General features: G+C 42.1%; 1 protein-coding gene across 1 annotated transcript in view; it reads left to right on the forward strand.

The window, feature by feature from the left end:
* LOC124015152 (ubiquitin carboxyl-terminal hydrolase 43-like) overlaps positions 1 to 13,898 on the forward strand; it is a 194,514-nt gene that overhangs the window by 1,302 nt on the left and 179,314 nt on the right. The gene's annotated exons all lie outside the window — the stretch shown is intronic.

The following is a 13,898-nucleotide window of genomic DNA, read 5'->3' on the forward strand; positions in this document are numbered from 1 at the left end:
ACAGTAGGCCCATGTGTGGGCGGCAATATCACCGGTCAGACTCAACAGGTTTCCACTGGGCACAAGCTGGTTGAATCAACGTTGTTTCAACATAACTTGTCAACGTATTGTGACGTGGAATCTACGTGGAAATACATTGGATTTGAAAAAAAATCATCAATGTTGTTTTGATGGTGAATTTGGGGTGAAATTTCAACCACAGGATTATTACATTTACATTTAAGTCATTTTAGCAGACGCTCTTATCCAGAGCGACTTACATTATGTCATCATTGTAACCAATTTTCAACATAGGCATACCTTGTATGTGCTAAAATATGTTGAATTTGTAACAATGTTAGATCTTCAATGTTATATCCACAATCAGCAAAATACAATAAGCTGGAGAGTTGATTTATCTACAGCCATTCATTTGGTCTCCCATTCAGGGTTTTAACCAAACCTAGCTTTAATATTTGTCACTGTCTACTTGTCACTGACTATTACTTATCGTAGGAATGATTATTGAGATATCTCCTAATAGCTAAATATATTTGCTGTTGCTATCGAAGTCATTCCAATGGGTAGGTTTAACAAAGTAAATGAAATGTAAACATACTTCATAAGTCATACACTGTATCATCAATGATACTATTTAGGCCTATATAGCATTTGCAAAGACAGCTATTGTTTCAATTCAATCCAGGGTTCAACTAAAAATAGATAATACATAGATTTGGTAGATTTCAAATGTAATCTTCAAGTTAATCATAAATATGTTGGATTCACTTCTATCTCAATGAAAAATTGAAGTTAAAGAATAGGATTTTAAGTTAGATTAGATTTAGTCTTATTCTTTAACTTACATTTTGGTTTGAGATGGAGACGTGAATACAACATATCAATTATTAATTTATAGACAAACTGGATATTGAATAGTGTGGTTGGCAACGCAACCAAATATCAACATTTGAAGGAGATGTATCTTCTGCCTGGATAGTTCCATTCAAACACAATTCAATATTACTTTTGTTATACAGTAAATAACCTAAAGTCAAGGCTCTTACAAATGAAACAACATTTATTCAACCTTAAAATGAGTCACACATCAATGGTGACATTTTGAGGTTAGCCTACTGTAACAGAAATGTTCTTCTTATGTAATCATAGAAAGTGTGCATGTTTTACGATAACATGCAGAGGTCGCATGACTCTGGAGATCTTCACAAGTGCTATAATAATCTGTGCAGAATATCAAACAGCATTGATCACTTGCTCTATCCATTTTTAATGTAATCTCAACTACAATCCAGGTCATTGGATTCAAAAAATTTAGAACTAGGAATAGATATAGTCCTTGGTTCACGCCAGACCTGTCTGCCCTTGACCAGCACAAAAACATTCTGTGGCGTTCTGCATTAGCATCGAATAGCCCCCCAATATGCCCAATAACTTTTCAGGGAAGTTAGGAACAAAGATACACAGGCAGTTAGAAAAGCTAAGGCAAGCTTTTTCAAAGAGAAATTTGCATCCTGTAGTACTAACTCAAAAAAGTTCTGGGACACTGTTAAGTCCATGGAGAATAAGAGCACCTCCTCCCAGCTGCCTACTGCTCTGAGGCTAGGAAACATTGTCACCACCGATAAATCCACTATAATTGAGAATTTCAATAAACATTTCTCTACGGCTGGCCATGCTTTCCACATGGCTACCCCTACACCGGTCAACTGCACGGCACCCTCCGCAGCAACCCACCAAAGCCCCCACCATTTCTCCTTTACCCAAATCCAGATCGCCGATGTTCTGAAAGAGCTACAAAATCTAGTCCCCTACAAATCAGCCGGGCTAGACAATCTGGACCCTCTTTTTCTAAAATTATATGCCAAAAAGGTTGCAACCCCTATTACTAACCTGTTCAACCTCTCTTTCGTATCGTCTGAGATTCCCAAAGATTGGAAAGCTGCTGCGGTCATCCCCCTCTTCAAAGGGGGTGACACTCTAGACCCAAACTGCTACAGACCTATATCAATCCTACCCTGTCTTTCGAAGGTCTTCGAAAGCCAAGTTAACAAACAGATTACTGACCATTTCGAATCCCACCATACCTTCTCCGCTATGCAATCTGGTTTCAGAGCTGGTCATGGGTGCACCTCAGCCACGCTCAAGGTTCTAAACGACATCATAACCGCCATCGATAACAGACATTACTGTGCAGCCGTATTCAACAACCTGGCCAAGGCTTTCGACTCTGTCAATCACCACATTCTTATTGGCAGACTCAACAGCCTTGGTTTCTCAAATGATTGCCTCGCCTGGTTTACCAACTACTTCTCTGATAGAGTTCAATGTGTCAAATCGGAGGCCTGTTGTCTGGACCTCTGACAGTCTCTATGGGTGTGCCACAGGGTTCAATTCTCGGGCCGACTCTCTTTTCTGTATACATAAATGATGTTGCTCTTGCTGCTGGTGATTCTCTGATCCACCTCTACGCAGACGACACCATTCTGTATACTTCTGGCCCCTCCTTGGAGACTGTGTTATCTAACCTGCAGACGAGCTTCAATGCCATACAACTCTCCTTCTGTGGCCTCCAACTGCTCTTAAACGCAAGTAAAATTAAATGCATGCATTTTCAATCGATTGCTGCCCGCACCTGCTCGCCTGTCCAGCATCACTACTCTGGACGGCTCTGATATTGAATACGTGGACAACTACAAATACCTGGGTGTCTGGTTAGACTGTAAACTCTCCTTCCAGATTCACATTAAGCATCTCCAATCCAAAATTAAATCTAGAATCGGCTTCCTATATCGCAACAAAGCATCCTTCATTCATGCTGCCAAACATACCCTCGTAAAACTACCATCCCCGATCCTCGACTTCTGTGATGTCATCTATATAATAGCCTCCAACACTCTACTCAACAAACTGGATGCAGTCTATCACAGTGCCATCCGTTTTGTCACCAAAGCCCCATACACTACCCACCATTGCGACCTGTACGCTTTCGTTGGTTGGCCCTCGCTTCATACTCGTCGCCAAACCCTCTGGCTACAGGTTATCTACAAGTCTCTACTAGGTAAAGCCCCATCCTATCTCAGCTCACTGGTCACCATAGCAGCACTCACTCGTAGCACGCTCTCCAGCAGGTATATCTCACTGGTCACCCCCAAAGCCAATTCCTCATTTGGTCATCTTTCCTTCCAGTTTTCTGCTGCCCATGACTGGAACAAATTGCAAAAATCTCTGAAGCTGGAGACTCACATCTCCCTCACTAGCTTTAAGCACCAGCTGTCAGAGCAGTTTACAGATCACTGCACCTGTACTTAGCTTTTCTGTAAACAGCCCATCTAATTACCTACCTCATCCCCATACTGGTATTTATTTTGCTCCTTTGCACCCCAGTATCTCTACCTGCACATTCATCTTCTGCCGATCTACCATTCCAGTGTTTAATTGCTATATTGTAATTACTTCGCCACCATGGCCTATTTCCTTAACTTACCTCATTTGCACTCACTGTATATAGACTTTTTGTTTTCTTTTGTTCTACTGTATTATTGACTGTATGTTTTGTTTATTCCATGTGTAACTCTGTGTTGTTGTATGTGTCGAATTGCTACGCTTTATCTTGGCCAGGTCGCAGTTGTAAATGAGAACTTGTTCTCAACTAGCCTACCTGGTTAAATAAAGGTGAAAAAATAAATAAATTGGTTTGTGGTTTTAGATGAAGCACAGTAATAACACATTAAGTTGTTGTATAAATCGAAAATATCTGACATTGTTTTTCCAATGGAATTTGGTTGTGCTTTTAGGTGGCTGAAAGCATAGTGATAACACATTGGGAATTCAACAAACTTCTGGCTGTTTTTATGAATGAGTGAATAAAAGTTGAAATCTTATTGATCAACCTCTCAACCAAATTTTACCCACATTTCCACACTGAAATGAAGTGGTGTGCCTAGTGGGTTGTGACTGGAGGGAGTACAGCTAAGATCGGAGGCATTTTAACTAACCCTACGCCTAAACCGTTTCCTAACCTTAACCTACAGTAAGTCTCCTAACCTGCCACGTTAATTATCTTAATTAACCTGCTGCGTAAATTCTCTTAACCTGCTACGAAAAAGTCATTTCCGGTCGTATCTGTACTCCCTCTAGTCAGAACCGACTCAACAGTTCTCACGTCCTATTTCTGTGTAAGCAGACAGGTAGCATTTCAGGGGAGGACCCTGTGGCAACGGTCAAAACAGGTGAGACATGTGCTAGCAGTACAGGCATTGTCAAAACTCCCATATGTTTGGATTAATGTCGAAATTCGGGTTCTCTTTTTCTTTTCCCCCCACACAAACATGGTCCAAACCATGTGTCAATGCCTATTGCCTAATGACCATTGACCACACATCAGGGCACATTTTCTAACTAATAAGCATGCTGTGGGTGTGCCCTGTGGCTCCCACCTGCAACAAACCCAGGTGAGGTGGCTTGTCTGCATTCCCTGGATGTCCTTACTGGTTGGAAGGGAGTGGTACTTCACATGTAGGGGTGGTGCACTGAGTTTTCCCGAATGCTGATGAGAGAGAGTGAGCCAGACCAAGTCAACACTGTGGTCAGGGACTGCCAGGATACCAGACGGCTGAGTCTGCGCAGGTGTCTGTCTGGCCTGATGATGTATGAATATTTAGAGTTGAAGTCGGAAGTTTGCATACACCTTAGCCAAATACATTTCAACTCAGTTTTTCACAATTCCTGACATTTAATCCTAGTAAAAATCTGTCTTAGGTCAGTTAGGATCACCACTTTATTTTAAGAATGTGAAATGTCAGAATAATGTCTTTCATCACATTCCCAGTGGGTCGGAAGTTTACATACACTCAATTAGTAATAATAATATTTGGTAGCATTGCCTTTAAATTGTTTAACATGGGTCAAACGGTTCGGGTAGCCTTCCACAAGCTTCCCACAATAAGTTGGGTGAATTTTGTCCCATTCCTCCTTGCAGAGCTGGTGTAACTGAGTCAGGTTTGTAGGCCTCCTTGCTCGCACACGCTTTTTTAGTTTTTCTGCCCACAAATTGTCGATGGGATTGAGGTCAGGGCTTTGTGATGCCACTCTAATACCTGGACTTTGTTGTCCTTAAGCCATTTTGCCACAACTTTGGAAGAATGCTTGGGGTCATTGTCCATTTGGAAGACCCATTTGCGACCAAGCTTTAACTTCCTGACTGATGTCTTGTGATGTTGCTTCAATATATCCACATCATTTTCCTTCCTCGTGATTAGAGGTCAACCGATTATGGTTTTTTAAAGCCGATACCGATTATTGGAGGGCCAAATAAAGCTGATACCGTTCAATCGGCCGATTTGTATATATACATTTGTATTAATGACAATTACAACAATACTGAATGAACACTTATTTTAACATAATATAATTCATCAATAAAATCAATTTAGTCTCAAATAAATAATGAAACATGATCAATTTGGTTTAAATAATGCAAACAAAGTGTTGGAGAAGAAAGTAAAAGTGCAATATGTTCCATGTAAAAAAGCTAACGTTTAAATTCCTTGCTCAGAACATGAGAACATATGAAAGCTGGTGGTTCCTTTTAACGTGAGTCTTCAATATTCCCAGGTAAGACGTTTTAGGATGTAGTTATTATAGGACTATTTCTCTCTATACCATTTGTATTTCATATTTCACCTTTAACTATTGGATGTTCAAATAGGTACTTTTGTATTGCCAGCCTAATCTCAGGAGTTGATAGGCTTGAAGTCATAAACAGCACAATGCTTGAAGCATTGCAAAGAGCTGCTAGCAAACGCAGGAAAGTGCTGTGAAATATACAAAACCGAAACAGTACCGTGTGGCCCAAACACTCACACGGAAACAAACACCCACAAACCAAAAGTGAAACCCAGGCTACCTAAGTATGATTCTCAATCAGAGACAACTAACGACATCTGCCTCTGATTGAGAACCATACTAGGCCGAACACAAAAACCAACATAGAAAAACAAGCATAGACTGCCTACCCCAACTCAAACCCTGACCATACTAAAACAAAGAATAAACTAACAGAACTATGGTCAGAATGTGACAATGACAGTGCTTTTTTCATGATTGCGCTTGTTAAATCACTCGTTTGGCGAAGTAGGCTGTGATTCAATGATAAATTAACAGGCACCGCATCGATTATATGCAACGCAGGGCAAGCTATATTAACTAGTAATATCATCAACCATGTGTAGTTAACTAGTGATTATGTTAAGATTTTATAAGTTTTATAAGATACGTTTAATGCTAGCTAGCACCTTACCTTGGCTCCTTGCTGCACTCGCATAACAGGTAGTCAGCCTGCCACGCAGTCTCCTCGTGGAGTGCAATGTAACCGGCCATAATCGGTGTCCAAAAATGCAGATTACTGACTGTTATGAAAACTTGAAATCGGCCCCAATTAATCTACCATTCCGATTAATCGGTCGACCTCTACTCGCGATGCCATTTACTTTGTGAAGTGCACCAGTCCCTCCTGCAGCAAACCACCCCCACAACATGATGCTGCCACACCCGTGCTTCACAGTTGGGATGGTGTTGTTCAGCTTGCAAGCCTCCCCCTTTTTCCTCCAAACATAACAATGGCCATTATGGCCAAACAGTTCTATTTTTGTTTCATCAGACCAGAGGACATTTCTCCAAAAAGTATGATCTTTGTCCCCATGTGCAGTTGCAAACTGTAGTCTGGCTTTTTTTTAATGGCGGTTTTGGAGCAGTGGCTTCTTCCTTGCTGAGTGGCCTTTCAGGTTATGTCAAAATAGGACTTGTTTTACTGTGGAAATAGATACTTTTGTACCTGTTTCCTCCAGCATCTTCACAAGGTACTTACTTTGCTGTTGTTCTGGAATTGATTTGCACTTTTCACACCAAAGTATGTTCATCTCTAGGAGACAGAACATGTCTCCTTCCTGAGCGGTATGACGGCTGCGTGGTCCCATGGTGTTTATACGTGTGTACATTGTTTGTACAGATGAAAGTGGTACCTTCAGGCATTTGGAAATTGGACTTGTGGAGATCAATAACAAAAAAAAATGATGTGGTCTTGGCTGATTTCTTTTGATTTTCCCATGATGTCAAGCAAAGAGGCACTGAGTTTGAAGGTAGGCCTAGAAATACATCCATAGGTATGTCTTCAATTGACTCAAATGATGTCAATTAGCCTTTCAGATGCTTCTAAAGCCATGACATAATCTTTTGGAATTTTCCAAGCTGTTTAAAGGCCCAGTCAACTTAGTGTATGTAAACTTCTGACTTACTGGAATTGTGATACAGTGAATTATAAGTGAAATAATCTGTCTGTAAACAATTGTTGGAAAAATGACTTGTGTCATGCACAAAGTAGATGTCCTGACTGACTTGCCAAAACTATAGTTTGTTAACATGAAATTTATGGAGTGGTTGCAAAACAAGTTTTAATGACTCCAACCTACGTGTATGTAAACTTCTGACTTGTATGTAAACTTCCAACTGTATGTTTATGGTCTGGCCCCACAGGGACACCTGTGGCTGGTCCTCCAGGGGCACAGTGCCCAAAGCGAATACCCCAGGGCCTGGATGAATGACATTGCTTACTCTCATTTGCTAGAACCTTTGGACCTATGCTGCAAATGTAGATGGTACCAGAATTCTGTATTAGGACATTTTGATTTGGTTCGGGTAATAGGCTTTAAGCTAATTATGCTTCCAGCAGTAATTTGTGGAAATCGAACTGCGATTAAAAAGATAGAGGACTTTGAGGTGAAGGATTTCATAAGCTTCAGAACAGGTAGGGCCAAGTGAGATACTTTTTGAAGTTTATATGTTAAGTTTTGTGTGCAGTCTCTCGAAATTAGTACTCAGATCTATTGAATAATCAATTGCCCTTGGGTATAGGTATTCCCTCATTCATTCTCATTCATTCCCTCCTCTCACTGCAGTTGATTTGAGGTGCTTATGTCTGTTAAATTGTCTGTCTTGAATGGTGTGCCCCAAGGCTCTGTACTTGGTCCTCTCTCTTTCACTATTTATATAAATGACTTAGACAAAAATGTCCAAAATGCACAACTGAATTTTTATGCTGATGATACTGTTATTTACTGTTGTGCTTCGTCTCTTACAAAAGCTTTCCAGAACATACGAACTGCTTTTTATACTGTTCAACATACCTTGTGTCAATTGAAGCTTATCCTCAATACTGACTAAACTAATGGTGTTTTCTAACCTGTCACGGCAAGGAGATTGAGGTTGTAACCTCATATAAATATCTTGGAATTTTAATTGATGACGGCCTCTCTTTTAAATTGCATATTCAACAACTTACAAAAAAATGTTTGAGATCAAATTTGCACTCTTTACCATGGCACTTTGAGATTTATTTTAAACTACAAAACCCTTACGCACCACTGCACTTTGTACACCAGGGTTGCTGGCCTTCTCTAGTCACTCGTAGGCTCAGTCATTGGTACACTTTTATCTACAAAGCCATTTGGGGTTTACTACCTTTTTGTTTGTGCATTTTAATTGTTCAGAAATGTGGTGGGACCTCTGTTTGTTCGCTGGACTTTGTCCTGCTAACTGTTCCAGATGTCCGAACTGAATTTGGTAAAAGGGCTTTTATGTACTCTGCGCCATCGTCTTGGAACACCTTACGAAATACTTTTAAACTGTAAGAACTTGTCCCGATTGGTGCTTTTAAATCACCGATGAAGGATTTTGAGGCTGATTCTGTCAATGTTTTTAATTTGCTGTTTTATACTCTTGTGAATTCAATGGTTTTTACTAGATTACTTGTAGTTTTTCATGTTGTCTGTCTGTAATCTTTTTGTAATGACTTGGCGCTGCCTATCTTGGCCAGGGCGCTCTTGAAAAAGAGATTTGAATCTCAATGAGCCTTTCCTTGTTAAATAAAGGTTAAAAAATAAAAAGTTGTTCGGATGGCTTTGACTTGAACAATACACTGATTTCTATCTGTTGGTCCTCTATGGGTGAGATGAGGATGTTTACTGCTGTAGCAGTGCAGCCCAGTGCATTTAGCCTGGGAAAGGTGGAGACCCCCTACTGAGGAAGCTCCACTGGTGCGTATGGAGAGTGCAGCAGTGAGCTCCAAAACAAACAAGAAATCGTGTTGGTGAAAGACAGGAAAACACCCACCTATCCATTTACTCCTGTGCCCTGTATGAATGGTACTAGTTTGTGATGCGGAAGGATTCTGCACAGTGGTTCTTTGACAGCTAATTGTTTTTGTCAATGTCAGTGTGCTTTTAAAGAGCACTAGTCAGAGGCATTGGCCTGGTGAACAAGTTCAACAGTGACTGTGTGAGGATAAAAATTGGCTCTGCGAGCTTTTCCCTCCCCTCACTATCCTTGCTGAGTCTGGAGGTGGTGGTTGTATCACGTTTCTCCATGGCTCCTGTGTAGGCGGTGGTGGGTGTGAGTGGGTGTCATGTTGGTTGTTTTGGAGCACAGGCAGAGATGCAGTGTTTGTGTTTTCCTCTCTCTGCTTTCCTTCAAGAGCTACGGTACTGACACACACAGTCTCTCTCTCTCTCTCTCTACTCAGAAATTGTCATGGCATTACTACTTAATTTTACCCGAAAAGCTCTGACAAAACAATATAATGAAAACCACAGTGAGAAATATGTCTGTGATATGGCAATGTAAGTACTGCAATTTGAGCAAATTTCGGATGGATGTATTCAACACCATGATTAATGGTCTAGGTTCAATTTCAACTACGCTATAGGCTGTAAGACCACCCAATCATGTAGAAGGTGGCTGGAACGACATTACTCCCCACTTTATCATAGTGAAGAGAATGGCATAGAAACCGTTAAAGGAGCAATCTGCAATATTTACAGCTGTTCAGTGGTCATTTTAATTAATGATATACAGAACACCCATTGATTCTTGAAGAATACAACACAAATGCCTCATGAGCTTAGTACAACTGTCTTACCCTACCATGTCCCGAATGATGAGGTTATTTTACTACATTGTTCAGCTTTATTGTAAATTATGTGGTAGGGCTGCTGTTTGGCCACCCCAAATATGTACTAGTGATTGTGCCATTAGGATACAGTAACAGCTCAGACCCTCGTTCTTCCCAAACAATTGCACATTTACTGTAAGTTGTAGAGTGTGCGTCCCAAATGGCACCCTATTACATACAAAGTGCACTTTTTTTATATACCAGAGCCCTATGGACCCTGCTCAAAAGTAGTGCACTTTATAGGAAGTATGGTACCATTTGGGATGCAACTATAGGAGTTTAAACTTCTCCATTACAGTAGTGTTAACAGAGAGCCTTTCCCAGGCTGTAAACCACTCAAAGATGATTATGACCAATCGAAATTCATACTTTGTTTCCTTCTTTATTCTTGATGGTGGTAAATCCCACATTAGGGTCGTCGTCGCGGAGACAAGGCAAAGGCTTTGGGCTTTACTCTCTCGACACACTGGCAGCATATCTGGAGGAGAATTTCATGTTATGTTACCGAGAATATTGAGGAAATGAAATCTTGGAGAGCCTTGCATCCAAAATCTTATGTTGTCTTGCCATAATAAATAGTGGTTTTCATTCTTTTGGAGGTGAATACATGAAGTCTAGCATCCGAACTAGTACGTCCTCTGCCATCATATATATTTTTGGGGGTGAATTCAGATACAGTATAACTCAGATTAATCAGGATCAAAGAGTTTTAGGCTTAAAAAAACTCAGACGGGGCGTCTAGCGTGGGGAGCCAGGAGACAGGAGCCAGGAGACAGGAGCCAGGAGACAGGAGACAGGAGCCAGGAGCCAGGAGACAGACAAGAGCATTTGCTTGGTGGCCGGGACTGCGGTGGGCCAAGGTTTGTGTTTCTCTCCAGGGGAGAAACGGGGGGAGGCTGGGTCGTCTGGAGCTCAGCTGAGATTGATGAGTGGAAAGAATGGTGAAAATGGGAGAGGGAACGAGGGAGGTAGAGTATGAGGAAAAAGGGAGGGAGCAGAAGGGGTAGGCTTTATTGAGTGGAGAGAATGGAAGGAGAGGCAGGGCAGGAGAGGAATTAATTGATGACACGTCAGTGTCTGCCTGGTCAGCGGAGGAGAGGATCGCCAACCAGCAGCACAAGGCTGCTGTAGAAAAATGTAAAAGGAATGGAGGTGCCAGAAATGATGTTGATAGATACCGTCCAGCCTCATTCCCATTATGCAGCAACATCTACTCTTTTGTGTGTGTGTGTGTCAACATCACAAACTCTAAAGCTTATGTAATGTCATAATTCCTCATGGTTCTCCCTCCCAGAGTGTCATTGTGGAATCTAACAAGGTCCATTTGACAGGCCAGGTTGGGGTGAGGTGAGTTGGGTTGACCCTGTAGATGTGTTTTTGAAGGAGGTGAGTCATTTTGTTAATGTATGGCATATTCCTAGTCCCGATGGAGCTCTCCTTATACCTAGCTGTTTACACTGAAGGTGATGTGGGGTACCTGTGAGACCAACGCTAAAGAGGGGAAAGTCAAACACTCTCCAGCTCACTGTCTTGGATGCCAGGGCAGGCGTGGTGTGTGTGTGAGTGTGTATGTGTGGTGTAATGTTATTACCTGAGTGTGGGGGTCTCAACCTCTTCTTAGATGTGACAGCCCCTGGAGACTGTGCAGGTTAATGGTGTACCTGTGTTTATTTAAGAGGCTAGGTCAGGTCACCCTCAACTGTATTTTGAGTGTTTGCAATCGTTTCTGTCTCTCTATCTGTCTCTAGTCTCACGCTCCAGCAATTGTTTGCCTCACCTCTCTAGTAAGAAGTAACTTGCAAGGCACCATGACATGGCGGTAGGAGAGTGCACTGTAGGACCGTGTAGTCTGCCTATGTTTACAGTGGTTATGGAATAAGATGCATCTTCACCCTGGAGACCAGCAGTGCCCTAAAGACAGCTGAGGAGTACAAACATCTTTTAAAGAGGGGAGCAAATATGGTCTGGCATCTTCAGCTGTCACACAGTGATACACAGTGACACATAGTGACACACACACACACACACACACACACACACACACACACACACACACACACACACACACACACACACACACACACACACACACACACACACACACACACACACACACACACACACACACACACACACACACACACACACACACACACACAAAGTCATAAATCATTCAATCCAACAAACTATGTGTAAGACACATTTGACATTTCTACTTCTTGACATAGTAATCCGATTCAAAATGTCCCAACCAACACATTTTACACCCAGGCTCTCTCAAATCCCTTCAATGATTACCAAATAGCCTGGATTATTATTCCCATGCTCCCCGTGGGGACAGAAAACAGTATATCATGTTTGTTTTGGCACCTTCATGGCCAGTCATTAAATGTTAGTGTCAGGTGTCTGAGCTGTCTGTCTGTGATTTGGTTGGTTATGATGATGGTGATAAATGGAGGCTGATACAGGCTTACTCAAACAGGCCTCAACATGTTGGAGAATGTTATTCGTACTACTTTGGTGGGATTACGCCTCTATCCTCTCAGGCATAGGGTGGGTGTGAAAAGTAAAGACTATGTTGATATGTCTATGCAGATATCAAGGGGAATTCCTTTGAACGAGAAGTGCAATCTGTTTTTGAAGGATGCGATGGGGTCCTTACTTACTTAGCAACATTGCTGCTCTGCAGACCCATTAACATGCCATTGTAGCAGGATCACCTCTGGACGTCAACATTACAAAATGTGTGCACACAGCAGAACATAACCCCTCTCTCCAAGCCCTCCTTCTCTCAACCCCCTGTCCTAATGAAGCCATCACAGCTCTGTGATGTCATCAGGTTTCTGCTTCCCAGACACAGCGGGCCCACGGTAACCTTGGACACATCGGTTGCTGTCCACACCACTCTCTCCGCCACCTCCGTTTCTGTTTCCCCCTTTCCCTTTGACCCTTTCTGGGGTAGCAACATAACATAACATAACATAACATAACTAACTGCACTGTCCTTTGATAGGCAGAGAGAGTGACTAGGCTTAGTGAAAAGGGCTGTGTCCAAAATGTCACGCTATTCCCTATATAGTGCACTACTTTTGACCAGAACACTTGTCAAAAGAAGTGCAATACATAGGGAATAGGATGCCATTTCAGATACAGACACAGTCAACATGCCTACTCCCTCGGAGGGCCCCCTTCATAATGATTAAGCTCATTAGTGGTCCATCTCAGGTAGTAGGGAGGTAGGGGGCCTCACATCCTGTCCCATGTTTATATTTAGAACACTGGCGGTGTGATGCAGCAATTTTTTATGAAGCGTGGAGGAGCGTCTGGAATCGGGCTTTGTTACTCAGAGGGCGGAGGAAAGAATGGAGAGAGTGGATGGGGGGAGAAGAGAGAAGGAGAGAGGGAGAGAGAGAAATGGCTGGTGGGAATGGAAAGTAGCCACCTGGATGTCATGATGGTGTTGTTATTAGCTACGCCCGTCACTGTCTCAAGGAGAGCCAGGGTTGGGTAGATTACTTTCTAAATGTTACAGTTACTAGTTACTAATCCAAAATTGTGCTCAGTAACGTAACTTTTGGATTGCCCAAACTCGGTATTGTAATCTGATTACTTTCCGTTACTTTTGGATTACTTTACCCTTAAGAGCTTTTGCTGCTGGTGATTCTCTAATCCACCTCTACGCAGACGACACCATTCTGTATACTTCTGGCCCTTCTATGGACACTGTTAACTAACCTCCAGACGAGCTTCAATGCCATACAACTCTCCTCCCGTGGCCTCCAACTGCTCTTAAACGCAAATAAAACTAAATGCATGCTATGCAACCGATCATTGCCCGCACCTGCTCGCCCATCCAACATCACTACTCTGGACGGCTCTGACTTAGAATACGTGG

The sequence above is a fragment of the Oncorhynchus gorbuscha genome, linkage group LG26 (assembly GCF_021184085.1).
Source record: "Oncorhynchus gorbuscha isolate QuinsamMale2020 ecotype Even-year linkage group LG26, OgorEven_v1.0, whole genome shotgun sequence".
NCBI lineage: Eukaryota > Metazoa > Chordata > Actinopteri > Salmoniformes > Salmonidae > Oncorhynchus > Oncorhynchus gorbuscha.